We start from the raw sequence: 14,414 nt of genomic DNA on the forward strand, positions 1-14,414 counted from the left end.
TTTCTAAAATTGACTGCTCTGAATTTCAGCTATGATCTTGGACTTTGTCACACTTCAGCTCTATCTTTACAATACCAAATTAGAATGAAAATATGAAAAACCTGTCAGTTCATATTTGAGTATATAGTTCCAGAAACGTGCTTATAGTTTTTTCAGGTAAATCATGATTATTTTCCTATCATGTAGACATAGCCACGATTATCATTTTGTTTTTCGTATTGCCAAGTGATTATTTCAGAGAAGACGGGAATACTCTTAAGGTAGCCTCTCAGTAACCTGGAAACAAGTTCCTTAGCTACAGTCCTGCTCAGGAATATCAAAACGAATAATAAATACCACTATAGTATTTCACAGAGGTAATGAGAGCAAATTAAGTGACATTCAATGCATAAGGGGAGTTTTTCAAGGACCAATACAAAGCATTATCAATTTAAGTGGAGAGAAATGGCAATATTTGCTGAGGGAAAAGGAAGCAGTATGAGGAAGTGACCAACTCTATTTTCCCTCATGCATATTCTTACTTTTCTCTAGAACTAATGAGCCCTGACAGTGACAATAGTGAATAATAACATCTGAAGTTCTACTCAAATCGTGCCATACTGCTGATTGTTTTTCTTTTGTATTTGTACCTTTCATTTAAATTTACTTTCTTATACATGCCACATGTATTAGAAAGTGTGCTTTAGGGAACCTGTTTTAATTTTTTATTATTTTACCTTTAGCAACAATTACTACTTGATAATTTAATTTAAAGGAAGCTGTAGGCAGGGAGGGTTAATTTGGAGGCCACTAGTTTGTGAATTAGCTAAGTCCTTGGTGAGTGATAATTGAGAAAGTCAAATTATAAACAAGAAACATAATATTGTTTTTTAAAATTCTGAACTAGTGTGAGTCTTTAGTGGCTTCCTTCCTGCCTTCATTCTTTCCTTTTTATTTCTTTAAGATTTTGAGAGAGAGAGAGAGAGAGAGAGGAGTGAGTGGCAGTGGAGGGCAGGGAGGGCTGAGGGAGAGGGAGAAGCAGACTCCTTGCTGAGCAGGGACTCCAATGTGGGGTTAGATCCCAGGACCCTGGGAAAATGACCTGAGCCGAAGGCAGATGCTTAACACACTGAACCACCTGGGCGCACCCACTCTTTTCTTTTTTTTTTTTTTTTTAAGATTTTATTTATTTGACAGAGAGATACAGCAAGAGAGGGAACACACGCAAGGGGAGTGGGAGAGGGAGAAGCAGGCATCCCACCCGGCAGAGAGCCCGATGTGGGGCTTGATCCCAGGACCCCGGGATCATGACCTGAACCAAAGGCAAAGGCTTAACAACTGAGCCACCCAGGTGCCCCATTTGTCTGCTTTCTTTTGAAAGATTTATTTATTTATTTTAGAGGAGAGGGGCAGAAGGAGGGGGAAGAATCTGAAGCATGCACAGAACTGACACAGGGTTCAATCCCATGACCCTGAGATCATGACTTGAGCTGAAACCAAGAGTCAGACGCTTAACTGACTGAGCCGCCCAGGCACCCCTTATTGGCTTTTTAAAAACATCAGTATTTTCTAAAACATCAGTGACATTTTCTAAAATATCAGCTATTATTTCCTAACTTCCGGAATTTTAGAACAAAAATTATATCTGATGAAAATATCTGGCCCATGCCCTTCAGTCTTCTCTGTCTGATAGGAAGGGTTAACTACAAAAACAACAACAAAAAGAGAAAAGAGAAAGACAACAAAAAGAGAAAGCAAAATGAGCAATACAGAAAAAGTAGGTAGCTGATCCCAGCTGATCCTGACAATTTATTGGCATAAACCACCTTTAGAAATTGTTGACATTACTTGCAATAAAGATACTGTATCAAAGTTGAACCTTGAGTATCAGGAGAGAAACTCCACAGACTGGAAGGTATTGGAAGATATTCTACAAATCGTACATCATGGGAAAGTTGAACAAGATATTAGTGAGGGGTGGATGGAATCAGTTTCTAGGGTTTTGCTGGTTTTCTAAGAGTCTAACATGACCTCCCCAGGGGGAGCTAATTTGTCATAAATCTCTCCATCAGACTGGGCATGGAAAAATGGCACCTGGAGCATGAATGGAGTTTCCTTTGACTAAACAGATCTAGGGCTTGTTAATACACTTTAATCCGGGCTTTCCTAATGTGCATGCAGCATTACCTCCAGAGGCAGAACTATAATCCCATGCAGAAACTAGGGGAAATCCATTTCTCTTTGAACGGCACACATACCAGGCTTAAATCAACTTGAAGCTAAACATTCTTCCTCCTCTAAAGTAAGAACTTCTAAATATACCGTATGTTGTCATATTGTGTTATTTAATTCTTTATTAGTTTCCTATAATTTGTTATATTGGTTCAAAATTCCTTTATTGGTTTCCTATAATGTTAAGCAATGCAGTTCATGTTAACTCTATACCAAATCACTTCTGGATTCTGTTTGCTTGTTTATTTGTTTTTGGTTTTTATCAAATCCTTCAGTTTCAAATACTAAAGACTTTGAAGCAACTTGTTAAACCATAGACCATGGGTTTAGACTGCTTTGTGCATCCCTCTCCTACTCCTGACTAGAAAGACATTCTTAGGCCACCTTGTTAAATAAACTCCTTCAGTTTTCTTATTTGGTAAATTAGGAATTGATATTTGGACTCCTTGTTGATATGGTTGTGAGAATTTCATTACATATCATAGCTCCTAATAAGCATAGTGTCAAACCTGTAGAAAACATTCAAGACATTAAAGGTTAGCTACTATAATTATTCAGTATATAAAACTTATTTCTCTTCTCCCAGTGACTGATCCTTATCATAAAATGTGAATGGAGATTTAGAGGTGAAGTCAGCATGATGGTAGAATAGGAAACCTCTGACCTTATTCCCCACAGAGACACTGACTTAACAACAATATATGGTCCAGAGAGCCTTTGTGAGAGTTCCAGAAATCAGGTAAGATGACTCAGCACCCCAGGAAAGGACAAAGCCAGGAACAGCCTTATTGAAATGGGTAAAAAAAAAAAAATTACTGCATTTCACCCATCATGATCCTTCCCCAAAGCCAACGCAGCTTGTTGTGACTGGAAGAAAACACTCAACTCAGTGCTTCTTTCTTGGAAGCGAAAGAGAAGAAAGGAGCATACATCTAATGTTCCAGCAGGGACTGGATCCTGTCACACCTGACTCAGAGTGCCCGTGTGGAAGGAGCTGACTTTCCAAGTCTAGGGACCACTGAGAGCAAAGACGACCTCGGTGGCCTGTTGCAGCACTGAAAAACCTAGAGAACCATAACAGACACCAGAAGGAACAAAAAATGCTAAGCTCCTGAGAAAGTAATTGGAAAATCTGTATGGTTGGGAAACTACATGAGCAAACACAGAGAAAACACATCCTCAGAAAATGTCTGAGAGCCCCTAGAATCCCTAGCCAGTCTTGTGTACAAAGCCAGTCCATAAAGACTGGAAGAGGTAGATGTTTTCTCAAATACTCAAATCTCAGCACAAAAAAATAATGAGGCATATAAAGACTCAGAAATATAGCTCAAGGAAACAAAATAAATCTCCAGAAATTGATCCTGAAGAAACAGACTTCTATGAATTAACTGACAAAGAATTGAAATAATGGTCTTACAGAAGCTCAATGAGTTTCAATCAAAAAAAGAAAAAAAAAAAGAAAAAGAAAAAGCCAGAAAATGGCATGTGATGGTGAGAATGTAGAGAAATCAGAACCCTTATACACTGTTGGTGGAAATGTAAAATGGGGCAGCTGTTGTGGGAAACAATATGGAAGCCCCACTAATAATTAAAAACAGAATGATCATATGATCTAGGAATCCCACTTGTAGGTATATATTTAAAAGAACTGAAAACAGGATCTCCAAGAGATATTTGCATATCCATGTTCATTGCAGCATTATTCTCAACCACCATGAGGTGGAAGTAAGTTAAATATCCATCACGAGCGAATGGATAAAGAAAATGTGGTATATACAAACAATGAAATATTTACCCTTAAAAGGGGTAGAAATCCTGGTATGTGCTACAATATGGACGAAACTTGAAGACATTATGTGAAAGAAGCTAGTCACAAAAGGGTAATTAGTGCGTGATTCTACTTATAGGCGGTATCAACATTAGTTAATCTCTGAGAAATACAAAGTGGAACGACAGGTGCCAGGAGCTACAGGGACAGAGAAAAGGGGCGTTGCCTTTCAAAGAGTATCAATTTTTAGTTTGTAAAATGAAACATTTCTAGAGATCTCTTGCCCAGCAATGTACTTACAGTTAACACTACTATACTGTATACTTAAAACTGGTTAAAATTTTAATGTTTTCAAAGATTTATTTATTTAGAGAAAGAGTGCATGTGCGAGTAGGGGGACAGCAGAGGGAGGAGAGAAAAAAATCTTAAGGAGACACCGTGCTGGGCATGGAGCCCAATGTGGGGCTTGATCTCACAACCCTGAGTTCATGACTTGAGCAGAAATCAAGAGTCAGATGCTTAGCTGACTGAGCCACCCAGGTGCCCCTAGATTTTTAATTTTTTATGTGCTTTTTAACACAACAAAAAAAGGATTTCACTTCATTTCATTCTGGCTCTGATGGCTTTTGTCCTCACAGCTTCACCATCGAAGAGGGGCTGAGGAGAGCTGAAGTCCCAGAGAAGCACTCTGACTGCCTGGCACTGGGTCTACACCTGCCATTGGGTCTCAGAAGGTGCACAACTGGGACCGGCAGCCTCCACTAGAATCCCTTTGTTCCCGTGGAAGTGCAAATGACTGAAATGTGGGCATATGCTTGAATACGTATTTTGTTAGATAAAAATAAATTTGGAAAAAAGTCCTCTCCTCCTAGGGCTTACTAGTTGAGTGAAACAAAAAGTGGGGATGGATTCTAATATTACTCCATGTGGCATTTCTGACAGGCATTTTTCACCCACATATTATTTCCTTCAAAGAGAAAGTTTTAAACGGCCTCATTTAGAGTAAATACTTAGTTTTCTATCTGGAAATGATCATGTTTTCCTTGAAACGCTATACATCTATGAGTCCTGGGTTTAAAATTACTGCCTGTATCCTGTCATTTTCTCCTCCTCCTAATCCTCCTTCCAATACACGGCTGAATTTTGCTTGTGATATTTTATGTCTCGGCATCTATTCAAGTAAATTTTGTTAACTCATTTCTCCACAGGAAGGAGAAAACCACATCCCCTCCTGGAACATGGGAGGAATTTATCTCATTTTATAGAATGTTTTATACAGCATTCATTTTAATCTTCCTGCATATGATGGATTGCAGATATCTCTCTTCTTCTATAATGTCACTTTGGTGCTAAAGCAAAATGTGAACATTTACAGGTACCATTTCAAAAGAATTATTTCCTGGGGGCACCTGGCTGGCTCAGTCAGTGCAGCACATGACTCTTGATCTTGGGGTTGTAAGTTCGAGCCCCACATTGGATGTACAGATGAGTTAAAAACAAAAATCTAAAAAAAAAAAAAAAATCACCCAAAACAGAAATATTTTCCATTGACTCAAAAACAATTAAAATACCACTGGAGAACATAGCAGAAGGTGAGAGAAATCTTGATGGTGGGGAAAAATATCCCAGACTTAGCATTTTGGTTTATTTGACCAGAGGGGGACGATCTGAAATGGTGACCTGCACAGCCACCGGAGTGCGGTTGCAAGCCAGGGGTTGGCACGACAATACTGTGCACGCATACACCTCATGACAGGTGTTTGACCCAGGTCATCAAGAGCTAATGTTACTCGAGATACTGATTTCTACATCCTGGAAACATCATCAAGGAGCTTGTGCGCAGAAAACAATGCCACACAGGCCGAATCTGCAAATGCCTTATGATTTTCAACTCTGCCTCTCAAAGTAGAATCTCCTGTAGCCCAGGGACCCCCTTCTTCTCCCTGGTCATCCTAAGTGGCTTTGCCAGTGAGGCTGTTAGCTTACCCTTGATTTGCTACAGGTGGTGGTGAAAAGAGGAGTCATTTGTGAGTGCCATGAGGACACATAGCTCATGACTTCAGTGTGAGGTTTACCGATCACCACACACCAGGTACAGCAGCCCCGGTAGCCAATGTCTGGTTGGCCCTACGTTTCCTTCTCCGATTTGTAGATGTGGCCGTATCTGCAGCTGCCAACCACCAGGCTCTGGATAGGGTGGGAATTGCTTGCTCATAAGAAGCAACTGATAAATGATAAGTCATAAGAACATCTCTGCAAAAACCTAGCCATAAATATGACCAGCGGATAGGGCTCCCCACTGTTTTTCTCACAAAGAAATTTAACATTCTATTTCGGGGGAATAAAATGGGATCTGGGCCCATCAATTCTAGCAATTTATGCTTTTGTGTAATCAAGCCTCCCCCCCCCTCCTTTTTTTTCCCCTGAAAAGTGTGTAGAAATTAAGTGGGCTATCTCAAGCACATTTATTAGTTTCCTGCTGGCTTTTTTTCTTCTTGTTCTTTCTGTGCCTTCATTCCAGGAGCACTTTGAAAGTTTTCCTTACCCTTCTTCACCCAGAGCCCGCATCACGGGGTCCCGCCCTCATTTAGTACAACTTAGACCAGTTACCGAGCACCGCTGACTTGCACGATGCCCAAGAGAGGGAAGAGGACATGGGGAGGAAAACCGGAGCCTGCAGTGCTGTACGGTGGGATGAAAACCCAGCGTCTCCAAGTCAGCCAGAGGATGGGGAGGTGTCTGTGAGGAAGGCCGAGCCCCCAGGTAGAGGATTTTTGAACGACAGGTAAGGATTAGCCAGAAAGATGGGCCTCCAGGCAGAGGAGGAAACGAAATCCTAACAGGTGGAATCCATGGCCAAATACTCAGAGGTTTGAGGGCTTTCAGCCCTGAAAGAACTCAATACAGACCATGGATGGGAAGTAAGTGATGTTTGTGCGCGTGCACGCGCATGCACGTGTTCACACACGCATAGCAGTGGTTGGGGGAGACACCCTGGAAGAGGAGTCTGCCACCTTAGAGGTCCCCTGCCTCAATACGGTGTTCAAATATTTCCAGGGCCCAGGGGATCATTCCACAGCAAACAAGGCACATGAAAACACTTCTCTCCTGAACATGAGCATCATAGAGGAGAAAAACAAACAGAACCAAGCATGTGATTGCCTTTATATATGCATAAATCTAGAGACAGATGGAACAAGTTGACGACTGAGATAGAGGGGCAATTTTTAAGCCCCTCTTGTCCTAAATCTTTACATGGCGGCTTCTTTTTTTATTATTACTGTTATCAAAATTCCTTTGAAGTGCTGCACATTTATACTGCTGTGTTAACCCCAATACTCCATGAAAAATCCAAATATAGACAGACTCCAACTTAAAAATACATTAAGTCCCCAAACTCCATTTCTAAGTTAGCTGTTTTATTTAGTGTGTTCACTCATAGAAGCAGTGTTACAAAAAGCAGCAAGCAACACTACCCTCATTCATTCACTGCACCCGGAAAGGCTCCCTCTTTCTATGGCAAAGTTCCATGGGTTTTGACAAATTAATAATGTGATGTGCCCACCATTACAGAATCATACAAAAGAGTTTCCTTGTCCCCTCGAATGCCCTTTGCTTCACATATTTAATCCTCACCAAGCCCTGAACTACTGGTAATCCTGATCTATTTACCATTTCTATAGTTTTACTTTTTCCAGAGTGCCATATAGATACAAACCATCCACATGTAGTCTTTCAACTGGCTTCTTTCTCCTAGCAATGTGCATTTAAGAGTCTTTCATGTCTCTGTATGACTTGACAATTCCTCTTATTTTTAAAAATTATTAAGAGCAGTTTTAGTTTACAGAAAAATGGAGCACAAAAGACAGAAGTTCCCATATATCTCTTCAACCTCCCTCCCCCACAGCAGTTTCCCTATTAATGTCTTGCATTAGTATAGTACATTTTGTACTATTCATGAGTTCCTATTGATACCCTTGATGTTGAGCCCCTTGATGGCTCATTTTGGCATTGATACTTTTTTTCCCCCCTTAGGCAAAGAACTTTATTAACCTTGTTTCAAACTGTGTTCCCAGGCTTCTTCAGCTTAATTAACTGCAAAGAATGAATTGTGTATAAGCAAAAACTGAAAAGAGCTGCACGCCTTGGGCTTAAAAATATTAGAGATCTAGATTTTGTCAGATTCATGAACAAAATTTTAAAAAGCAGGCATAATACTCTGGAAAACAGCATAGAGTTTCCTCAAGAAGTTGAAAATAGAGCTACCTTACGACCCAGCAATCGCACTACTGGGTATTTACCCTAAAGATACAAATGTAGTGATCCAAAGGGGCACATGCACCTGAATGTTTATAGCAGCAATGTCCATAATAGCCAAACTATGGAAAGAACCTAGATGTCTGTCAACAGATGAATGGATAAAGAAGATGTGGTATGTGTATATACAATGGTATATTATGCAGTCATCAACAGAAATGGAATCTTGCCATTTGCAACGAAATGGATGGAACTAGAGGGTATTATGCTGAGTGAAGTAAGTCAATCAGAGAAAGACAATTATCATAGGATCTCCCTGATATGAGGAATTTGAGAAGCAGGATGAGGGGCTTGGGAGGGGGTAGGGAAGGAAAAATGAAACAAGATGGGATCAGGAGAGAGACAAACCATAGGAGACTCTTAATCTCACAAAACAAACTGAGGGTTGCTGGGGGGAGGGGGGTAGGGAGAGGGTGGTGGGGTTATGGACATTGGGAAGGGCATGTGACAATTCACAGACCTGTAGTCATGTAGTGACCTGTAGTCATTATTTGACAATAATACATTATATGTTAATAAAAATAATTAATTTAAAAAAGGAGGCATGTATAAACTAGCAGCTCCCAGTAACTTCTTCAAGTTTTATCTTCTTCAGAACTTGACTCAATTCGGTTTGCTTCATTCTTGGAAGCTTCATCACAATTCTCCACAAGATCTGGAACGTCATCATCTTCCTCCTCTCTGACAGCAAGTGGGGCTTTTCCGTCCATAGATTGTGTGGGCAGAGCTTCAGCCAGTCCTCTTCAGCTAGTCAGACTGTCTGCACCAGGTTGGTTTAAGACACTGGGTAGCGTTTCTGACAGCTGCTTTGTCTCAGCATGGCCCGAAATGGTGAAAGTGTTCATCACCGGTGATGCCTGAACTTTGGGGTTGTGAGAGTGGATCACTGTTCCTTGGTTTGTGAACATATTCACTTCTTCAATACCAGACATACTGTTTACCCCTAACTTCTTTAAGGAGAACTGAAGTTTTTTATCATCTGCTGTAGCCCTTCTATGAACCACCTTCTTCAGGCGAGCAGTTTCTTTCCCACCAATGCGCACTCGTGCTTGCAGTTTGGAGTTTATCTTGGTTCATGGTAGTTACTTTCATCCTGTTGGAGTGGAAATGGGAGACCGCAGGGGGAATGGGGTTGGTGCTCAGGGGGTCTCGGGTGGACCAGCTGAGATGAGGTGTTGGTACTGATACATTTTTAAAAACTAAAGTTCGTAGTTTATATCAGGATTCTTTTGTTATGTTTTATACTCTATGGCTTTTGAAAAATGCATAATGACATGTATCCATACAGAACAATAATTTCAGTGCTCTTAAAAATTGCCTATGCTGGGGCGCCTGGGTGGCTCAGTGGGTTAAAGCCTCTGCCTTCGGCTCAGGTCATGATCCCAAGGTCCTGGGATCGAGCTCCACATCGGGCTGTCTGCTCAGCAGGGAGCCTGCTTCCTCCTCTCTCTGCCTGCCTCTCTGCTTACTTGTAATCTCTGTATGTCAAATAAATAAATAAAATCTTTTTAAAAAAATTGCCTATGCTGGGCGCCTGGGTGGCTCAGTTGGTTGAGCAACTGCCTTCGGCTCAGGTCATGATCCTGGAGTCCTGGGATCAAGCCCTGCATCAGGGTTCCCTGCTCAGCGGGAGGGAGGCATGGGGGGTCTGCTTCTCCTTCAGACCTTCTCCCTCTCATGCTTGCTGGTTCTCATTCTCTCTCTGTCTCAAATAAATATGTAAAATCTTTTTAAAAAATTGCCTATGCTCTACCTATTAGCCCTCTCTCTCTCCCTATGAATGACCTCGCCCCCGCCCCAGCAACCAGTGATCTTTCTACTGTCTCCATAGTTGCGCTATTTTCAGAATGTCATTAGTTGGAATCATTCAGTATGTAGCCTTTTCAGATTGGTTACTTTCACTTAGCAATATGCATTTAAGTTTCCTCCATTCTTTTGGTGGCTTGATTGTTCATTTTTTTCCCCAAAGATTTTATTTCAGAGAGAGAATATGTACGTGCATGCACACACGCAAGCCTGAGTGGGGAGAGGGGAAGAGAGAAGCAGACTTCCCACTGAGCAGAGAGCATGATGAGGGGCTCGATCCCAGGACCCTGGGATCATGACCTGAGCTGAAGGCAGACGCTTGACTGACTGAGCCACCCAGGTGCCCCTTGATGGCTCATTTCTTTTTAGCAATGAATAATATGCCATTGTGTGGATGTACCACAGTTTACACCTGTTGAAGCACATTTTGGTTGCTTCCAAGATGTGGCAATTATGAATAAAGTTGCCATAAATATCCATATGCTGGTTTTTGTGTGCACCTAAGATTTCAGCTCAATTGGGAAAACACCAAGAAGAATGATTGCTAGATCTTATGCTTAAACTACATTTATTTTTGTAAAAACCATCCAAACTCCCTGTACCATTTTGCACTCCCATCAGCAATGAATGAAAATTCCTGTTGCTCCATCTCTTTACCAGTACTTGGTGTTGTGATTATTTTGGATGTTAGTCATTGTAAAAGGTATGTGTTGTTTTAATTAGCAATTTCCTAAGGACATGATGCTGAGCATGTTTTTAGAATGTATTTTATTCAACTAGGGTTGACACACAACTTAGAGCATATTTTTATAGGATTATTTGCAACTTGTATATCTTCTTTTGATGAGGTGTCTATTCAGATTTTTTTGGCCTATTTTGTTAATCAGGTTTTGTTTTCTTATTGAGTTTTAAAAATTCCTTGTATATTTTAGATATTTTATCTTACATATGTTTTGCAAACATCCCAAGTGTGTGGCTTTTCATCTGCTAATATTATCTTTCACAGAGCAGTTTTACATTTTAAATAAGTGCAACTTTTTTTTTCCTGAGTCATGCTTTTGGTATTGTATCTAGAAAGTCCCGGTCAACTCCAAGGTCACCTAGATTTTCTATGTTATTTTGCATTTTAAATGTAGGTCATGATCCATTTTGAATTAATTTTTGAGATTACAACATTTGTATCTAGATTCCATTTTTTGCGTGTGGATATCCAGATGTTCCAGAACCATTTGTTGGAGAGATTATCTTTCTCCATTTTATTGCTTTTACCTCTTTGTCAAAGTCCAGTTGACTATATTTGTGGGTATCAATTTCTGGGCTTTCTAATCTCTTCCATTCCATTGCTCTATAGAGCTGTTCTTTTCCAGTACCATAGACTATCTTGATCATTATAACTTTATGTCAGATTTTGAAATGAAGTAGTGTGAATTTTCCAACTGTGCCTTTCTTCAGTATTATATTGGCTAATCTAGGTGTTTCACCTTTCCACATAAACTTCAGAATCAGTTTGCCAATACCTACAAAATTGCTTGTTGGGATTTTGGATGAGATTGAATGGACTGAGTTAAGAATAATGGATCTTGTAACAATACTGACTCTTCTAAATCATGAACATGGGTTAGCTCTCATTTGGATTTTGATTTTATTTTTCACCAATGCTAAGAAGTTTTCTGCATAGAATTACTGTACATATTTTGTTAGTTTTCTACATAAGTACTTATTTATTTGGTGCCATTATAAATATTTTTTTTAAGTTGAGATTTTTTTCATTGCTTATTGATTTTTGTATACTGACCTGGTATCCTGAAACCTTGCTTTATTTGCCCAGGAGTTCCAGGATTTTTTTTTCCCAAGAGCTTCCCAGAAGACTGAGGATTTTCTAGATAAACATCTCTGAGGGGCACCTGGGTGGCTCAGTCAGTTGGGCATGGGCCTTTGGCTTGGGTAGTGATCTCAGGGTCCTGGGACTGAGTCTCGTATCAGGCTTCCTGCTCAACGGGGAATCTGCTTTTCCCTCTGTCCCTGCCCCTTGCTTGTGCTCTTGCTCTCTCTCTCAAATAAATAAAATCTTTAAAAAACATCTGTAAATAAAAACAGTATTATTTTTTCCTTTATAATCTGAATAGCTTTTTATTTCTTTTACCTGTCTTATTGCACTAGCTTGAACTTCCAGAATGATGTTAAGAAGGAGTGGTAAGAGAGGATACCTTTTCTTTGTTCCTTATTATGGGGGGAAGCACCCCATTTCTCACCTATTAACTATAAATTTTGGAAATATTCTTCTAAGAATTTTTAAATTTTTTTTAAAAAATATTTTTTCCCCAAAGATTTATTTATTTACTTGACAGACAGAGATCACAGGTAGGCAGAGAGGCAGGCAGAGATAGAGGAGGAAGCAGGCTCCCTGCGGAGGGGAGCCCGATGTGGGGCTTGATCCCAGGACCTCTGGGACCATGAGCTGAACCGAAGGCAGAGGCTTTAACCCACTGAGCCACCCAGGCGCTCCAAGAATTTTTTTTTTCTTTAATTTATTTGACAGAGAGAGAGAGAGAGATCACAAGTAGCAGAGAGACAGGCAGAGAGAGAAGGGAAGCAGGCTCCCTGCCAAGCAGACAGCCTGATGTGGGACTCGATCCCAGGACCCTGAGATCATGACCCGAGCTGAAGGCAGAGCAGAGGCTTAACCCACTGAGCCACCCAGGTGCCCCAAGAATTTTTTAATTTTTAAGTGATCTCTACACCCAACATGGGACTTGAATTCACAACCTGGAGACCAGGAGTCACATGCTTTACTGACTGAGCCAGCCAGGCACCCCTAGATATTCTTTATAAAAGTGAGAAAAGTTATTTATTCTTAATTTGCTAAGAGTTTTTATTGTGAATGCATGTCATAATTTGTCATATGCTTTTTCTGCAGAAACTGACTGTACTTGACTGACTTGTACTGACTGTACAAGTTTTATTCCTTAACCTATCGATATGGTGACTAACACTGATGATTTTCAAATGTGAACCAGCCCTTCATGCCTGTAATAAATTGCCGATGGTTGTTGTTTTTTTTTTTGTTTTTGTTTTCTTTCTCATGTTTATCCTGACTCATGTTTTCCAAGCTTCCTGGATTTGTAGTTTGGTGTCTGTCAATAACTTTGGCAAGTTCTAAGCCATGAATACTTGAAATATTTTTTGTTCTGTTCTTCTTCCTGCTTTTGACACTCCAGTTACACATAATTTACACATTTTGATATTGTATGTCTGTTCTTAGATGCTGAATTTATTTTTCTCTTTGCATTTAAGTTTGAGAGGTATGCACTATCTACAGAGAAGCCACTGAAGGTTTTCTTCTTTTCTTTTTGTTCTTGTTTTTTAAGATGTATTTATTTGAGAGAGAGAGCGAGCACAAGTGGGAGGGGGAGAGGGAGAGAGAATCTCAAGTGGACTCCATGCTGAGCAGGGAACTGGATGTGGAGCTTGACTCCAGGACCCTGAGATTACAACCTGAGCCGAAAGCAAGAGTCAGAAGCGTAACTGACTGCACCATCTAGGCACCCTGCCTTTTTTACTTTTTAAAATTTTATTTAAACTAATCTGTACAAGCAACATGGGGCTCAAACTTACAACCCTGAGATCAAGAGTTTCATACTCTTCCAACTGAGCTAGCCACATGTCCCTGCAGGTTTTCTTCATTTCTGATACTGTTTTTTGTTTGTTTCTAGAATTTACTTTTGATTTTTTTCTTAGCATTTTCATCACTTTGCTTACTCTCCCATCTACATCCATTCTTTCATATTGTCATTTTCCCCCACTACCACTGTTAACATATTAATCTAGTTATTTTAAATTTCCTTTCTAATAATTCCAATATCTGTGCCATATGTAATTCTCATCCTGATATTTGTTTCATTTCTTCAGACTGTTTTCCCTTACTTTTTATCAAGCCTTTCCATTTTGTGTTGACATTTGGACATGTTGTATCAGGTAATGGGAACTAAGATAAACAGGCATTTAGGGTGTATACGTGTGTGTGTGTGTGTGTGTGTGTGTGTTTTGGTTTTTGTTTGCATTTAATGTGTTTTTATGTTAATCTTGCTAGGGGTGTGCCTGTGCTTAATGTTTGGTGTAGCTGTAGTGGCCAGACATTTCTAACTCTTATAGCTTACTTTTTTTCCTCTTCTTGAATTTTGGTTTCCTTGAGTATACCTCCTCGGGGGGGGGGGGTCTGTCTTGTGGCTCCTTCAACTGTTATCCACTCTTATCATACTGGAGCTCTGTTGGGGAAGCAGTAACATATGGGAATGGGAGCCCTATTATACAG

General features: G+C 40.2%; 1 pseudogene; it reads right to left on the minus strand.

Annotated features, from left to right (window-relative positions):
• Positions 1-8,859: 8,859 nt before the first annotated feature.
• Positions 8,860-9,388, minus strand: LOC125091417 (transcription factor BTF3-like; annotated as a pseudogene).
• Positions 9,389-14,414: the final 5,026 nt, after the last annotated feature.

The sequence above is a fragment of the Lutra lutra genome, chromosome X (genome assembly GCF_902655055.1).
Source record: "Lutra lutra chromosome X, mLutLut1.2, whole genome shotgun sequence".
Classification (NCBI taxonomy): Eukaryota; Metazoa; Chordata; class Mammalia; order Carnivora; family Mustelidae; genus Lutra; species Lutra lutra.